The 18,877-nt window shown below is 40.0% G+C and overlaps 1 protein-coding gene across 4 annotated transcripts in view; it reads left to right on the forward strand.

Moving 5' to 3' along the window:
* The window catches only part of col4a6 (collagen, type IV, alpha 6), a 119,296-nt gene that overhangs the window by 810 nt on the left and 99,609 nt on the right, over window positions 1–18,877 (forward strand). The window lies entirely within an intron of this gene.

The raw sequence follows: 18,877 nt of genomic DNA on the forward strand, positions 1-18,877 counted from the left end.
GCGCAAAGCCTCTCAAATGTCTTATCCGCCTTTAAGTTTTGTTATTTTTCCTGTACAGTTTAGAATTGACTTAAATGAGTGTTAAATGGCACTTTTGTTGGTCATGCTATCAATGAATTACTCCTATTTTCTGTCTTAGTTGTGTGGATCACTTCATTGAAAGCTTTCAATGAAGCCGCGTTTAAATGCAGCTGTGGGCGCTGTTAATACAGCTGATATTTGAGTGGACCCGCTCACACTCATTTGCATTGTAAGCCCCGCCCTCCTGATGAATATTTATGAAGTTCATTAGCGCAGCAGGCTTTTGTCTAAGCCACACCTTTTAGCTCGGCAGCTTACATCAGACATTTTTGACGGTCCTATAATTTTCTCTGCCTCTTTCTGTACCGGCGCTTCCCAAAGCAGGGCATCCCTGGTGTAAAGTTACGGAAATGACAGCTGAAGAATAATTATTAGAAGAGATGGAGGACAATGCGATTTATAATGGACCAGCATAAAGAAGTGCATCATGTAGAAATGGAAGGGGAGTCTCAAATATCACCTATTTGCTTTTAGAAGCAGCCTATTATTAAAATCTACTCCTGCTGTATGTAATTTTAACTCGGCATATAATTAGCAAAACATGTGGAGGAATGTCTTCTGATCAGATGAGACCGCATTTCAACTTTTTAGGTAACACGCAAAATGTTCGATGTGGTAGAAAACTCCATGTCACCCTGAATACACCGTCCCCACAGTGAAGCAAGGTGGTGGCAGCATCATGGTGTGGGGATGCTTTTCTTCAGTAGGGTCAGGGAAGCTAGGTAGAGTTGATGGGAAGATAATGGAGATAATTATAGGGGGAAGAAAACCATGAAGAGGCTGAAGGATATGAACTCAAATCGATATTTATGTGTTAGAATGGTCCAGTCAAAGTCCAGACCCAACTCTTAAAAACCCCTCCGAAACTCAATGGAGAATTATATGTGATTTTCTTTCCACTTTGTGTTTGTGTATGATGACATTTTGGATGTAGTATGTAATGAATACTTTAGCGTGCTGCATTAACCTGATTATTCTTTAATTGTAACACGTTTCTAATATTTGCTTCCATATGAGACATTTTAATTATTTGTCAATTATCAGCATTGCCTAATTAAAGGAACAAGGGTCTACACGTGTAGAAAATTAGATTAAATGTGTCCATAATTCACTAATTGACATGTGGCCAGCTTTGCATGAAACCATAATCGATTCATTCTTCCCACTTTTTTCAGGTTTCATTCATGACAGAAAGGGTTAAAATAGTATTTATTTGGTGATTAATAACTGGGTTTGTATCTGAGTTTCAGTGAAAGAAAGAAAAAAAAAAGATGAAAATATGTCAGCAAGAGGAATTTATTTATCAGCTGAAAGTCAAGTAAGCAGAGGGATGGAAAACCTCCAGTGTCTCAACACAAATCAGCTGATTGAGCCGCATTGACTTTAAATTGACCCCTCCACCTCCAGCACCACCTCCCTGATTGTTTTGCAGTGTGTGTGTGTGTGTGTGTGTGTGTGTGTGTGTGTGTGTGTGCAACTGATGGATGTGTGGGGGCAATGAATGATGCATTACTTGGGTGGTCTTTGCCTATAGGCATATAAGTTGCATCCTTTGTAAATAAAGCCCAAAGTTTGTGTTTTGAGAAAAAAATAAGTGCAATCAGAGTTTGACTATAAGTCGACAAAATGTCTTTATAAGGTGTCATCAGAATCGGCACAGAAGAACAAGCATGAACGCACGTTGTTTCTCTGTGACTAATAATGCCAAATGGTCTTATTTCAATCACATGTTCTGAGAGGATGTTATTGAAAAGGGTCAGACGTCGTGCAAAGTTGTTAATTAAGCATCACGGCAGCATCATGTTGTGGGAATTTTATGGTATTTCAAAAAAGAAACTTTTCTGGTTCATCATAAACTTCACAAATGACGATATTTGTCAGTGTTACATATCAGAGTGCTGTGAAATGAACAATTGAATTAAGCTAACAGTCTTCTTCTCCTGTAGTTTATTTGTTGTGACGGTGCCGTCTCCACCTACCTACTGGTGTCATGGATATTTAGCATAAACGTTACCTAATTTTATTTTGTGTTTTTTCAAACCGAGGGAAAATGCCCGACTCTCCTTGTGTGCTGCTAGCATGTTTGGTAGCTTTGGCTGAAACTCGCTAGCTACAGCGCGCTATAAGTTAGCCACACAGCAAAACCAGCCAGAAGTTTTCATACAAACCATTTATTAATCCTCCAGACTTTTAAAACAAAGATGTTTTAATCTTTGTCTCTCGCTTTAGTCCGTACATTAAATGAGCATTTGTTTCAGGAGGGAGGGAGTTGGAAGTTTTATTTTTTAACTAAAACATGTCAGCAAACACACAAACATGGACTGTGCTGGCGGTTCAGTTGGTCCGTTGGGCCGACACAGATGTTGGTGCAGGGAAAACATCACATGCAGGTGAGGAGGAACGGCCTGGAGAGCAGAGGCATGATGGCGGGAACACGGGGGTGGAAAAGTCAAAAAGGGTTGGCACATGCGATTGGAACGGCAGGAATTAAGACTTCGTGTTGCGTTTTGGTGCAGCTGGACATCGCTGTTTGTTTTGTCTTGCTAGTTTTAAGGGTTGATATGAAAACTAGTGTGTTAATGTTATTTCAGAACCGTCATCTTGGCCAGACAAGTAAAAAAAATAAAAAAAATTCTAAACATGTATTTAACTATGAAACCACTAAGGGTATATAGGCCTTAGTGACTTAAAACTTTCTCAACATTTGAATTGTCTCAAATAAATACCTTTGTTGCATATACTTTAGAGGAAAAAATTTACTCAAACTGAAAGATTTTTTCTTTAAAAAAAAAAAATAAAAAGAATTCTGTCCACGATAAATAGCTGATTTTTTTTCCCAATGTTTTTTGCACATTTGGAAATGCAGCCAGCCTTCACCCCATGATGACATTAGATATTTTTGCTATTAAATGTGACTTTTTGGTTCCTAAAACAGTTCTTTCCCCCCGGATTCATCTGAAGCTTGGTGAGACTTGTCTCCTGTTGCCTGCAGGTGCCACAGGGTGGAACGTTCCACAGAGGGAGGGCTGATAATCAGGTTGATTTGTGGGTCCCCCATTCTCTTATTTCATTTTCTCAGGCGCTCATCCACTCATTAGTTCCCCCTCCAACAGCGAGTTCTTTACCAAGTGATCCTCAGAGCAAATCAAAGCTAGTTGTCCAAGGATCTTTTGGTGAGCTTTTGTGTTGGTGCTGTTTGGTTTCCTTCAGCCAAACAGACATTCTTCCCATGCTCAGATTTATAAATTTGGCATGTTCTGCAAATAAATACAACATGTTTCTTGGAACGTGTGCAGAAATATTGGGGATTGTTGTGAAGTTTATGACTTTTTGTCTTGAAAACCCGCATGAATGTTGACGATGCAGGTCAGAAGGAGATTAAACACGTTTATGATAAAGTTCTGATGGTGTTTTGAGTTGAGGCGCAGAGGCGGGTGGAAAATCTGATCTGAGAAGGAGGACTGGATGTTTGGTTTGACTGGATGCTGCTGCTCCGTTTCCGTTTTCGGTCTGGCTCTTAAACTCACCAGGATCGTTTTCATCCCGGCCTTTTTTATTCTCATTTTTGTGGATACTGTCTCAGTTGTAGCATAAACTAAAGTTCATTTCAACATGCAGACCAGGGGTGTCCAAAGTGGGTCCTTGCGGGCCGGCATCCTGCGTGTTTTAGTTCTCTCCTTGGTTTAACGCACCTGGATCAAATGATGGCTCATCAGAAGGCCTAAGAGGAACATTGACAAGCTGAAAAGGTTGTTACTAACAGCAGGGAGAGAACTAAAACATGCAGGATGCCGGCCCGCAACGACCCACTTTGGACACCCCTGAAGTTAACGGTACACCAGATTTACGGCCATTCTTCACTCGGAGAAAGGTCGATACACCTTTGTCGCTGAGCGTATTAGGAACCCCATAAACCACATATAGCAGCTTCAATGTGCTCTCAAAAAGCCTCCGTTGTTCCTCTCCCACACCCACATCTAAGAGTCTGCGACCTGTGTGGCTCACGCAAGCAGTGGAGCATGTCTCCCCCGTCGCTATAAAATCCCGTGTTTGTGAATGTGTCGGTGCAGGTATGATGAAAGACATCTTGAGCTTGGCTTTACGCGGGGGAATACCCCATGGTATGAAACGATTCAGGTGAGGACGCTGGCTTTTCGGCTTTCGTAGCGCCGCTTTAAATTAGTTAAATTAGTCCAAATTGACGATGGAGAGGAACCACCTTTTAAAAAAAAAAAAACAACAAAAAAAAAACAAACAGGAACAAAATCAGCAGCAGAACTAAGCTGAGGCGTCCCAGATGTAAACCCTGTTGGATCTCAGACGTCCTGAATGTGCTAAACCTCCCACATCCCGACTCGTCCACCGTCGTGGTTTGAAGTTGCTAAACAATGATTGCGCTCACCTGCTTCCTTTGATTCATGTGGTTTCGCTACTTTTCAGCTGCAGAATCTCATTCTGTCAGAGAGATTGAGATGGAGTTGGCTGCAGTGTTTTTAATGAGACGTTTCAGGTGTCAGAGGTTGAGGTTCAGATGTCTTTGCTTTTGTACAAATTAGTTTTTTTTATGTCTTACTTGTGCAGACATAAAAACAGTGTCGTCTGTGGAATCCATCACAGGTTTGTTGACAACGTGCAGAAGTCAAATAAAAAGTGGATTTTTTTCGTTGCTCTGTTAGCTTTGTGGAGGCGCGTCATCCCCCATAGTTCGGCCTCTGCACCAGGGCCTGTTTTAAGTGGATGAGGGCCCAGTTTTGGTGCTCTGTCCAAAAGAAAAATAAAATGAAAAAATAAAATGTTTTACTAGAGACATTAATAGGTAGAACTACATTAGCAGGTTCAACCCTTCCCATGTGAGATGGCACCATGTTGCCATATTTGAGATTTTTATACATTAATAAAAATGTAACAATACTGAAACAATGCGCTTCAGTCAACCATGCATTCATTACAAAAACATTCTAAATCTTTGAGCCGCCCCACAAATGATGATGCCCTGGGTTACTGTCCCTTGGCGCAGCCACCTTCAGGCATCCAGATCCCCCCCCAACCCCCCTCCTCCTCTTTAGACGGAGCCACCGCTCTCAGTTTGTCCCCCGATTGGTCGCGGTGACCCCAGAGGTCAGAGTGCGTCTGAGCACAAAACGGGAGGGGTGGGGGGAGGCTTGTAGCCGTGGTGACCTGTTGGCAAGCCGCCGCCTGCTCTGCTACAGCTCATACAGTCGTGTGCTTTTGCTGTCTTTGATGAGAGGAGGATGAGCAACAGCAGCCAGCTGTAATAAAAGAGAGAGAAGGAGGGCGAGGTGGAATCCTCCCGTCTTTCCTCGGGGACTTGTGAAGGTCTGACAGAGGGGAGCTGAGGTGGGGCAGCTTCACGTTGCCTGGATGCTCAGTGAGAGTGCTGCCTTGGCTTGTTCGGCGTGCCAGATCCATTCAGCTGCGCCCCCCGTCCCCTCTCCACCTCCCAATCATCAGGCCTGTTTGCACTTGAGAGGGATTACATTTCCAGTCTTTTGTTTGCAGGGGTTTCTCTTGGATCCGTCTTTCATCCTTACCTTTCTTGTTTTTCCTTTCCCGACGTCAAGTTTCCTTTCCACCTTGCCGACGTCCATGTTCAGTCCCACATGTGGCACCTCACGGGTTAAACCGGGGGCACCTGGCACGCTCCGAAAATAAGATTAAAGTCGTTTGATATGTTTGATTTCTTACACATCGTTGGGAATAGGACTTCTTTATTCGTGATGCACTACAAAAACACAAAATCTTACAAAGTAATTTCTAGTGCAAATGTCTTGGCGCTCTTGAAATACGACAAAACTAACTGAAACTTTTCTGCAAGACACAGGAGCTTTTTTAAGTCAACAATTCTTTAATATTGATGAAAAAGTTCTACTTCCACTGGCAGATTATTTCACTTATAACTTGGAAAAAATTTCTTATTAAAAGTGACTTGTAACAAGCGCCTATATCTTGCAGAGAAGTTACTTTTAAGTTAGTTTTGTCTTATTTCAAGTGCTGAAATACCCTTCATTGTAAGATTTTGTGTTTTTGCAGTGGCTTATGTTGATGAGTTATTGTGTGTAATTTAGCAATTTAGTGTTTTTTTTTTCCAATAATTTTTTTAAACATTACTTTCTAGCTGCACTCTAAAAAGTGTTTTTGGGCTGTAGTTCATGTTATGGACTTATTTACATTAATTTAACTTAATTATTTTGCTTTTGCTATGACAACTTACTTTTTTGTGTTCATTTAACTCAAAACTTACAAATCTTTAACCTGAAGGAACTTTTCACTTTGACTTTACTTAAAACAATTGAGTTCAACGCCAGTTTTGTATCCTAAGTCTGACCAACTCAATTTATTATGATCATCCAACTCAATTCACCAAGTTCTTCCAACTCAATTTGCTAAGTTTTTATAACTTAATTCATAAGGGGGTTTAACATGACAAATTTAAGTCATTCTTACTCAAATCATTTATTTTGTTCTAATAAACATTTAAAATCTCTTTGATTTAATTCTACAGAAAGTCAACTCAAACTTTTAAGAAGTTCCAAACTAAATTTAAATAATCTTTTTACAGTGTCATCTAAATACACAAATCTTTTCCTTAAATAACCTTTTTCACTTTGACATTGAAATAATTCAGTTTGTGTCCCATGTCTGACACAATGACTCAAGCTTACAGGGACACATTCCCAGTAAGCAACTGTGGCTCTCTGGATAGAGTAGTCGCCTTGTAATTGGAAGGTTGTCAGTTCAATTCCAGCTTCCTCCTGCCGTATGTTAATGTGTCCCCTGGGTACTTAATGCCAAGTTGCCAACCAATCTGAGCATTAAATAAATGTGTTAATATGTGCTTTCAGTGGTCAAAAGTGTTATTTAAGTTTATTTACCATTTTTGAAGTAAACTAAATGATTTGAGTAAGACTGACTTAACAAATTGAGTTGGATGATTATAATATATTGAATTGGTTAAACTTAATAAATTTAGTTGGATAAACTTAATTGAATTACTTGTTACCTACAGAAGCAATTCAATTAAGTTGGTTCAACTTTTTTCTTTTTAGAGTGTGGTACATCAAAATTACTCCAAGACTCCATCAACAACTCCTCCAGGAGGTCACCTATGAACCGAGAAGCTCTTTGCCTCTTTTTAGGCCAATTTTCATGTTTCAAAAGCAAGAAAAAGACAAAGGGTATCCATGGAAACACAAAAACCTGTCTCATTGTTTGTAAAATTACCCCCATGTTGATTGCCAAGTTGTCATAGTCCAGACATAAATCTGATTAACTCAGAGCAGGTTTAACTCTGAGGTGATTCCTCGCTTTTTCTTCTTTGTTAGATATTTGATATTGCGTCTGTCAGTGACTATAAATGTGAAACAGAAGGAAATGTGCCAACGTGTTTTATGTTATTCAGTGTGCTTGCATGTCTGGAAGTTGTAAAATCCATCTTTCCTCTGCTGCTGCATGTGCGCTTTGACCACATCAACCGATTTTCTCAGTAATTTTCTGCTTCTTGAGTTGCTTTAGTGATGCTGTGAAAAACAACAACAATAAAATGGTTTATATTCAAACAGATTATTTGTCCATTTTGAACCGATCTAAAAAAAGCAAAAAAATCTGTGTCCTCCAGCGTCCATTGTAAACCTCGCTACAACTTCCCTTATGTGTGCTCTGTGTGGTTTAGCTTTACCTTTAGCATGCTGGTGTCACTTTAAACTGAGCTCATTTGAAAAGCTTGTCTTCAGCTCCCTGTTGAATCAAACAGTAAATCAGAAAAAAGTGGAGTCTTTGCATCCCATTTGTTGAATTGAGTTTAACCCTAGTGGTCACACCACTTCATATCAGCATTTTGAGACATTGTAGTCGTAGCATTAGTCACAAACATGTTAAGAATGTCTGGGATTCAGGCATTTTTACTAAAACCAACTAATTAAGAGTTCAAATATCTGTGGAAACGGCTAATAACTATGAATCTTTTGCTCTGAGCTGCTGTTTCTGTGTTCTTATTCAATAAGATGCAAACAGTTTATTTTTATTTTTTTGTTCATATTGAAACCACAAACTTTGGTGATTTGGTGTAGAAGGACCAAAAGAAAAGTGGTGCAAAGTGGAACAAGAAGAATAGAAATATGCAAACTGTGGCATGTATTGATAGTCCCTCAGCATTGTGCTGCCACCACCTTGTCCTAACGTGTCTTTTTAACTGACCAAGGGGTCATAAGGTGGAAGTTGGTTGCTCTGGATTTTATTCTGGGGTATCAGAATAAAAGGGGGATCAATGCAAATGCACTCGGTAGTCTTTCAATTGTAAACATGTTGAAAACCATGTATGATTTTCCTTCTGCGTCATTAACTGTGTTTCCATTACAAATGTGTTCAAACCTTTGTCAATAATCCGCTAGTGTCCTAAAAACACAATTCATATGTTGCGGCGTTTCCTTTAAATAAGAAACGCATTTCAAATCACACGTGAGTAAGTTTGTTCGCACAATGAGCCATTAAAAGTCATTCCGCACCATCATCCTCCAACTACTTCCTGTTGTCTTCTTCTTCATGGTTTTCGTCAGCGGCAACATCCGGTTGTTGATCGTGTGACTCGTGTGAGGCGGAACAAAATGTTTCCATTGCAGTTTTGCAAAGTAAACCAATTTTAATACCAGCGGCAAAACTTACCGAGTTTTTTTTTTTTTTTTTTCTTCAGAAATGGCCATGTTTCTAGGAAGCAAATTTATTTTCACTATTTCAAATTGTTTTGATCATAAAATCCTGATAAAGTCCAATTCTGTTTTTGGTGTTAAAGTGACAGCATGTCTGTATTTTAACTGCAGCCAGGTCATGAAATGTGGATGTACTCAGGTGGAAAGTTTCAGCTTTTTCTCAGTTCCTAACAGACGGTTTGAATGAAAGAAGTTCAGGGGATTCAGTCTGGAGATTCCAACCATTTCTTCCCAAATTGCTCCCGCAAACCCCCAGCTGCAGCCGACCGAGATGGGAGCTCTATCATTGGCACATCAGATGCTTCAGTCATTGTCTGCTATTACCGCCTCACTGTGTCTCGGCCTGTCCCTGTAATTACGAATACTTCCGCTCTGTTTTTCCACCGCTCGTAGCCACCGTTCTCTCTCTCTCTTTTCTTCTTCTTCTTCTTCGCAAGCCGGGTAATTGGGACGGCCTTATGTTCTTCGCTCAAACACCTGGCTCTAATGCGCGGGATCAACTTTCCTTTTGGGCTTTTTGAATAATCTTTTCAGCCACCGCTCTCTGGGTGTTCACCTCCTTCGACTGGAACAGCTGGCGAAGGTGATGATGTCATTTATTTTTCGGAAAACAACGTGTGAAGCTCGGGAGGTGCAGCAGCTTATTGCTGTATATACAGACTTCACCAGAGTACTCCGACTTAATCTCTCCGGAGGATTTCCCATTAATACTTATGTTTTTTTTTTTTTTTCTGAAAATTCGTTTGCCTTGTAATATTTTGGAAAGATAAAGTCTTTATGCTCCATTGAGCTAGATAAGCACGTGACGGCAGCCATCTTTGTTTATGTTGTCGCCATGCGTTGCCAAAAGTGTTCAAGCTTGGATGGATTTAATGGGAGTTAATGTGACCAACACAAGCCGCGTGCAAGAAAATTACACGTTTTTCAAATTAGTTTTACAAGCACTAATCTGAAAAGTGTGGTGTACACGTGTTTTCAGCTCCTCTTATCTCATTTCTCTGGCTCCAGTTACGGCAACAAATCTTTCTGATTACGACTCTTCCTACTTTGCATATTCAGAGACTGAAAGTCTTGTTTAGAAAGTAGTTTGATCTCCATCTTTTTTTTTTACTCATTCATTTATTTGCAGTTTAAAATTAACATATCTCATGTTGACATTAGCAAAAGTTTTGAATGAAAGGAGTAATTTGAAGAAGAAATAAAAATCATTATATAGTGTATCCCTTCTCTCAAAAGTAAATTTACTATACCATAGTAAGCATCAATCAACTGGCTGCTTAAATATATCTTTAAACACAAAACAGGTAATTGGTATTGGTAAATATAACAATAACAAAGAAAATACATGATCTTTTTCCAAAATAAACAAAGTGCAAAAAAATTATCATTTGAGGGCAAACCAAAACAAAAAAGCTAAATCTGTTGAGGTAGAGCTGAGAAACTAGTTATCTTCCAAAGGCGATACGGTCCACTTGACTTTATTTCGAGATATTGGATGAGTAAACCCGCATGACATAGTTACTAAAGTTTTATACGTAAAAAATGTTGAAGTCTGGATATTGCTTTTTCTTCAACTTCTCACTTGTGTTGGTTTATTGCAAAAAAAAAAAAAAAGTAGTAAAAAACGTTTAAGTTTGTGGTTAAAGTGTGACAATATGTAGCAGTTGTTTTATTTTCATATTTCTCTTTTCAACATATTCAATGCCGTCACAATAAGCAGGTCAAAAGCAGCCTTTTTTTTTTCTTTTGGTTTTTGCTGAAGAATCCTTTGGTAAAATTTTTGTCCGTCACCATCGTCCCACAGCTGCCATAAATCACATTATCTCCCCAATTTGTCTTGTAGGCCTCCCCAGAGGCCAAAATACCACACAGGTTAAGTGTAATATAGTGAGCTTTGTAGCTGATTATGAAGCTGTTAGCGGTTAGCCTTGCCCTGCGGTTGAACCCTTATTGAAGACCATTCGTCATCCGAGAAGTGAATCTGCAGCCGTCCATCTCTGCTGCCGAGTCTCGCGTCTTTCCCTGCTGCTCCGTGGTTCCGCAGCTTGTATCTACGACGTCTGAAAAAACAAAACAAAAAAAATGTCATGACCCCTCTGTGAACTCCTCTGCATCCTTTTTTTTTTTTTTCCTTCTGACTCTTCAGGTATTTCGTGAGCGGAACTCCCGGAGCGACCGAGACGCTTGTTTATGTGGGAGCGTAGCGGTCGCTGTTTGCGGTCCCCCACAGGGAGCGGCGGGTATTTTCGGGGACTGGGTCACGCCGTCCTGTTGCTCTCGTCCATAAAACCGCCTGGTCCGGCTGCTGGCAGCGTTGCGTCTTAACTCGCTAACCCTGGCCCAGTTTCTCCTCTGCTAACTCATGCTTGACTGTGGGACTCTGGGCAAGCGTAAGGCAACTTTTGGCATGCACAACAAAGGGGTTCTTGTCATCTGTTTCTGACGTCGTTGACTTGATGTCAGATTAAAAGGTTTAGGAAAAGTTTTTTTTACACAAAAAAGGTCACTTTTAAGATTTAAAAATGGGTGTAAAAGTTGTTGCAAGGGTTTCCTCTGAATCCTGACTCAGCTGTCCTGCAGCATCAAACCACCTGGCACCATACCCTTAACTTCCCCCGTGCTTTTAGCTTTTACTTCAGTATTAATTGAAGGGCCTCTACTTGTCCTCTGGCTCTGTGCCTCGTGGCCAAAGTGGTCTCAGAGGGCCACTAATGAGGAGGGACAGTCGATCATTGTGCCATGCCCACGTTGCAGAACGTGGCGGCTCTCAGAGGGAACGTAAACTCCCGACTGTCATCTAAAAGTTTAATTGGAACAACGTTTTAAAGTCTGACGTCCACGGCGGAGGAGTCGCGGTGTTTTGCGCCGGTTGTCGGTGTCCTGTAACCGGGTGTTTGTCAACAGAGCCGGGTTGCCCTACATATTAATTCAGTGTGAGCTCGCTCTGGCCGCTCCTAAAAATAGGTTGCTCACTGACTGACCTGAGAGCAGTTTCAGCTGCTGGTAGGATAGAGAGAGAGTACGAACACGCCACTAACTCATACATTGATGTTGTTTTTCTCCGCGTTTTGGGAGGATTTAGAGAAAGGTTTACTCAAACTTGCGTAGATGTGAAATCTAAATGTTAGCTCTCTGTGAAATGTTTTGTGTTTTGACTTATTCTACACATCTAATATGAAAAAAATATTAGCTCTGAGAAAATGATAATGATCATTTAAATTGAGGGGCAACTAATGCAAATGTAAGCTAACAAAGATTAGCAATGTCCCCGCAACTATTACAAAATATCATGCCATCATGAAGTGACTTCAAATTTACATCTGAAGCAGTTCAGAAAAAAAACAGAAAAACTTTATTTCTCAAACCACGCATGGACTTTCATTTGGTTACAGTCTTGATAGTCATGAACAGTTTGGAAAAATGGTATCATTATTCTAGCAACTTTTTCTAAATTAGCATGATATAGTGAAGCTAGCAAATGATTTAGAGAAAGAAAAACTTGTATGTTTTTACTCAACCATGCTTAAAAAGTTTTACCTTAACTCAGATTTACTTTCATTATTCTGAAACGCATTAAATCTATGAAGTTTGGGAAACAAACAGAAATAGCTAAGCGTTAGCTTGATTCTAGCAACTGTTTAAAATTAGCATGCTGTCATAAAACAACTTAAGACACACATCACAAGAAGTTAAGAGAAATCCAAAATCTTACCTTAATCGTAACCATCTTAGGTAGACTTTAAACATAAGTAAAGTAGCTTTTATGAAGCCACTTAATGGATCTAAATTGCTGTTAGCAGCTACATTAGCATTCTGTTATGGACCAATTTAAAAGGCGTACCTTCTGTAAGCAGCTTGCAGAAGACAAAAACACACTTTACCTTTTAGCTTTTCCTTAAAATTTGATTTACTTTTATTATTTTCTCATATACATTAAAACTGTAAAGAGGTTTTGCTGTGAAACTCAGACGTCCAGCATTAGCATTAACCTTAGCAACTGGTCTAATTTGTGTGACTTCATTAAGCCACTAGAAAACTAGACGTAAAGCAGATGAGAAGAAAAAAAAATCATATTTTTACTTGCCTGTAGCGTTTTTACGTGAATTTAAATCTGTTCAGGTATTTTGATATGAATAAAATCTGTGCAAAAGTTCTTTTAAACAAAAACAATATTTCTCCTCCCCCCCCCCAAATTAGCATGTTTTAATCAAGCAACATAAACTCCAAGATGTTCATAGATGAACCGAAAACGTATTTTTACTTTACATTTACTTCCCCTACTTTAATTGACGCATTGTGGCTAAGAAACACAAATGCCTAGCATTAGCATGATGATGCTAGGTTTGGATGCTCTCGTGGAGCAATTTATGCGTCTTGTGTTGCAGTTGCCACGCCGCAGTGGAAAAAAGAGAAAAAGCATACGATCACTGCAACAAAGACTGAACCTGCAAGCAGGTAATGCGCACCGCAAAGGACGTTTCTCCATACTTTCCTTTACTGCACAAAACAACACGGGTGTGGCATAGAGCAGTTTACCTGACGTGATTTTCTCTGTCATCACTCATTTATCATTGTCATCATTTAATATAACTGAGGGCTGCACTAAACACTGCCTGCAGCCACTTTTTTTTTAACCTTATTAGCCGTCTGACACAGCTGAAAGATTCATGGCTCGGGGGACCGCGCTTGAACATAAAAGTCTTGGAACGCTCCTAAAATCTGCAATGACACAGACATACACACACACACAGAGGGTGGATTAGTCATGACCAAGGATTGAAACCTGCAGGTGCAAACAGAACGAGCCAGATAGTGTCTGGTGTTATTTCTGCGCAGGTAGCAGATGAGGCGATACCGAGGGTTGAGTGGCAGATGTTGAGCGCTGTCATGGTCGCTGACATCTCCCATTCAGCTTAGGGTACGGATTTCCTTATCAAATGCAAATTTGGCTTCATTTTTAAACTCGACATGAACTCCGGTGTTTGCACATATTTTCCTTCTTTAAATGCAGATTTCCTAAACTATGTCGACAGAGGCAGGCGGTAATGTCAACATGTTTGTCCTTTTAGGCTGTGTAAAGGTGTGGAGGTACCTATAATATTATGTATACAGAGTAAGCTTACTATCTGCATATTTCGTAGCATTTGTGCTCTTTTCTATCTATTTTGTTGGCTGCACTCAAAAACCACCAGCAGCATTCCCCCCCCCCTCCCGTCTCCAACCTATCGGACTGTTCATGCATTCCTGATTCCAGAAGATGGCATTTAGTAAACCGAAGTGTGTGTCAGACGGCGCGGGGACAGGTCTGGGCGCACAACCCGCCGGCCCGCGAGGGGTGTCGGCCAATAAACCTCAGCCGGGGGGATGGAGGAGAGCGCAGGCTCGTTGCATGTCATCACCACAGCTACTGGGAGCACCTCCTCCATCGCTCTCGACCACCACCTCTCACCTCCGTTGCCCTGTGGCTCCTTGACGAGGTCACACACCTGTCTCCACTTCTTTCCTCCTCCATTTCTTCGCCCGTTCTTCTTCTCTGCCGCTCTGCTCTCACAGGAACTCTTGGGCCCAGGGGTGTTTTGTTGAACATTTTCAACTCTGGACTCTATTTAAGCACCAACATGAAGGAAACGCTGCAAAAAGAAGTAAACTGGTCTAGTTTCTAGTGCAAATATCTTGGGACACTTGAAATAAGACAAAGCTAAATTACATGCAACTTTTCAGAAATATTTAGCAGCTTGTTTCAAGTCAATAATTCCTTAATATTGATGAAAACGTACTTGCTCCAATGGCAGATTATTTCACTTATAACGTGGGAAAAATGTCTTTTGAAATAATTTGCCAGTGGAACTAGTACTTTTGAAAAATCTTGAATTTACCTTAAAATTAGGAAATTCAAAGTAAATGCATACGTGCTTTTAGGTACTAAGGAAAACGTTAGAAATATTCATTTTATTTTTATATCATAACTCATGAAATTGAAAATCTCAGTTTTGTTCACTTCTTTTTTTTATTCTGTCAAGATTTTCTTGGTTGTTGTGAGTTTTGGGACCAAATGGAGAAAATGACTCGCATCTCTATAAGAAATGATAAAACTCCTCCAGGATAGTAAATAATTGTAACTTTGTGACATTTATTTATGTCACAAAGTTAATTGGCCCGTTGTGTCATTTCCTGACCTGCGTGATTTTTATCTGTTTATGGATTTGGAAGTGTGTGTGTTGTAGCTGATAAGAGGAAAGACGACAGATGGAGACGTAGGTTTATTGGAGCTCATTGACCAGGGATTCACCTGTTGAAAGGAGAGATAAAAGAGGCAATTTATCATGTAGCTGCTCTTCCACAGAAAAGAAGGAATTTCAGAACAGTCTGAGGTAGTGACACATTTTTGTCAACTATTCTGTTTTACACAACCTGTGAATGTCAGCATTTGCTGGCTTAATGCTAATTTGAATTAGCATTAAGTTCATTGTTCCCTAAACAATGAACATATTGAGTAAATATTAAAATAACCCTAACTTAGGGTAAAAAAATAAATCCCAAGACAGGATTAGTTGTCTGAATTGTTTGTGGTGTACTTTTGAAGTTGCATCATGCTAAAAGTTGTAAGGATAAGGCTAATATTTGATATGTGTGAAATGCAACTGGATTTTATTTGAATCTGGACAGTAAAGCTAATTTATGACTATGAACCAGTCAAGAAAGTTTAAGTAACAGTGACTCAGAGGGAAAAGTGAAACAGAGGCATGTTGCTACATAAGGAGAATTTCCAGTGCCTCAAGGAATCTCTTTCTCTCTGCCTCTCAGACCGCAGCTGGAGGTCTAGAGATAACATCACTTGATTGTAACACTATTAAGTCTTTGCACCGGCCGACGTGCCATTTTGCAGAGCCAAAGCTTTGCTGCAGCTAAGCTCAACTTTACTAAATCACAGTTTTCAAATGAGATCACATTGTAGGCAGCTGCCTCAGGCCTCGAGCGGGCACAAAAAAGGGAGTCAGAAAGCGTAGACTTTGTGTTTGACTGGAGTCAGACAGACAGGGGAGGAACACACAGTTCAACAAAATAGCAAAAAAGATGCACTGAAACAGTTTCAACTCTTATTTCAGTGCGTTATTATGAACACAGAAAGTCAGATGGATCCCAGGCATCTTCCCTGCAACTCACTCACTGTTACCATCTCAGAGCAAGGCTTTGTTGTTCTCATCCAAGTGGCGCTTTCCCATGAAACCTCCTGATATTAGAAGCAGACTATGTGACGCTACGTGGCATTACGTGATACTACGTGATACTACGTGATACGCGATGTATCACGTAGTAAAATCTCTTCTTGGATTTGCGAAAAACTACTCAAAATAAGCAGAAACGCGCATCAAGCCCCAGATAGACGTGTCCGTTGTTTTAGTCTGGCTCTCCCAGTCCATCGTTAACGTCAACGTAATATTTGCTGTGAATAACGTTGAACTTCATGTTCCACCAAACTGCAAACATCCAGACAAAAATCGGGACAGCGCAGTAAGCGTGAAAACAGCCACGAACGAACGAACAAACGTGTCTCCGTAAAAGTTATGGGACTGTACAACGTTGCCACTGCACGCATGAACTCCGTTACTGTGTTTTTTTTTTTGTTTTTTTTTCTAAGAGAATCAGCAGTGGGAACATTTTCTGCCCGTCAGCGAGTGATGGAAGTCATGGTTGTACATTTACTCGCCTGAGCTCTCGTTTCCTCCGCGACCTAATTAATGCTGAACGGCCACGGAGCTTTCCTTCCCTTCACCGATGAGGTCAAGCAGAAGTAGAGAGGCGAGCTGGGAGGGCTGGGTGTTGGTGGGTGGAACGGAGTATTCTTTGTTACTTTTTAAATTGATTTTCAGAGTAAAAGAAAGATAATTATGCTACGTGTTTCATGCTCTGTTCAGGCAGTAAAAATCAGTGTAGTTTCACCAGTATGAAGACCTTATTAGGAAGCTACACCAGCAGGTGGTTTCTGTCGTTATTGGCTCACTTTTCCAGTTCCAGTAATGTGACAACAATCCATTTTTTCCCATCATTTCTTTTTTTTTCCCTCCCAAATACTTCAGATTTGAACTGTCCAACTACTGTCATTATTTTCTTTTTTCCCCCTCACTGTCTGAGATTACGTCCAACTAAACCTTTTCTGATTACAAATAAACAACTGTGCCAGAATATTTTTTTTTATTTTACTTTCATCATATTCTGTCGTTCACATACAGTTTCTTTAACATCAGACAGGGAGAAAAATAAAGGTTATGTAACCATCTGTCTCTGTGAGCATCTGATTTTAACTTTAAAATAAACCAACTGAGATGCGATACCTTTCTGCAGCAGCAGAGCAAGTTTAATGCTCTATTCTCTCTGTCTGAGTCGTGCCGTCAAGCCAGACCGCCAATCTGGTTGCCAACCTTCTGTCGTCATCCTTCAGATTTTTATGATCAGGAAAGAAGAAACGGGGAGAAAAAAATAAAAAACAAATCGTGAACACCAATGAATTGACAGCCCCGTTATTAATTTATTCAGTGATCTGTTTTATACCCGTGAAAAGCAAATCCCACACCAAGTTGGCACAAGTTTGCACGCATTTATTTCTGTTATTGTATCTCCTGGCAGTTTTCAACATGTTTCTGATTTTTTTTTTATTTTTTTTTGTTCTTAAAAGACTGCCACAAAAAGAGAGGAAATAATTACTTGTTGACAGCTTAAAAGTTCGACCCTTTGAATTTACTTAAGTGCTTTTTTTTAAATCAGAGAAACCAATGAGAAAGACGAGGAAAACTCTTGACCTATTTCTGCACTCCAGACAATCAACTGAAAATTATCTGACTGATTGCGTTTATTGATTTGAGCTACAAATTGGCTGGAGAAAGTTAAATTTACTGCAGCTTCTGCAGCTAAATAAATCTGCTCTAATTTTACAAGTTGGGAAAATTGGTGATATTTTGTCACCTGCAGCTGTTCAACATGCAGATGTACCTATTCCTGTTATTGACAGATCAAATCAGATCAGCACTTGCCAATATCAATTTAAGCAATTCTGATTTATCTCAGAAAAAAAATTCACATAAAGAACCAGTGGAGACGTTGTAGAAGGTTCTTGGTAAAAATGTTTTCTGTAATGCCTATGAAGACATGTTCACTGATTGTTGAGCACGGTAGAAATTACATTCAATGCCTTTTTTTAAAAAAGTAAACTAAAAACTAAGAATGTTGTTTCTAAACTGATGATCCTTGTACAAATGATCTTTTTGAAGACGCTTGTGCCATTTCCAAGCAAGTTGGATGAAAAATAACTTTGCATCTAAATTTGCCAGGAGTATAAATCCGTTTGTAATGAGCTTCATGTCCTTGTAACAAGAGGAATACTTCCACTTTTTCACCTCACCTGATCCTGAAAATAGCCAAGTTTGATTATTTTTCCTTCAGTAACAACTTCCACATTGAAGAGTGGTTTTAATCAGGGCACCCTGGTAGTTTTCAGGTGTCATGAGTTCAGCAATCGGAAGAAAAAAATGGATTTTTGATTTTCCAAACCATACGACCACCAGTCAAGCGGAGAATTTGTCGATTCCAGTTCGCAGAGGATTTCTTGGTGCATCTCCGCTCTTGGCCTGAGTAGAAAAGCCACCCAAGAGTTTGATTCTCGCTTTACAGAGTTCAAGGAAGAAGTCTTCCCAAATTTCAGCTAAAACGTTTCCAATCTGGAAGGGGAACCCACTACTTTCTGTGAAGAAAGTAAGTTGATGGGATCTGCAGAAACCCCATCAACTTAGAATATATGAGTTAATCAACAAGTTTGTGTCTCATGATTCCTGCTACAGTTCAATGCGACCTCCTCCTGTAGGGTTTTGTTGCCTTAAACGCCTCCAACCAAGAGTATTGAGGCTGTTCGTTGTGAAAACGAGTCAAGGAACCTGCATAGAGCGGCTTGTCAAGGCAGGACTCCTGCAGGTTTTGAAAGCATTCTGACTGTCAGCTCTATAAAGCCCATTTAAGACCCTTCAGTTCTTCAAATAATAACAGAAAAAGCTTCATTGCACAATGCAAACATCTGTTCATCT

This window comes from Poecilia mexicana, unplaced genomic scaffold, assembly GCF_051168715.1.
Source record: "Poecilia mexicana isolate PSO_F unplaced genomic scaffold, ASM5116871v1 scaffold_18, whole genome shotgun sequence".
Taxonomy (NCBI): domain Eukaryota; kingdom Metazoa; phylum Chordata; class Actinopteri; order Cyprinodontiformes; family Poeciliidae; genus Poecilia; species Poecilia mexicana.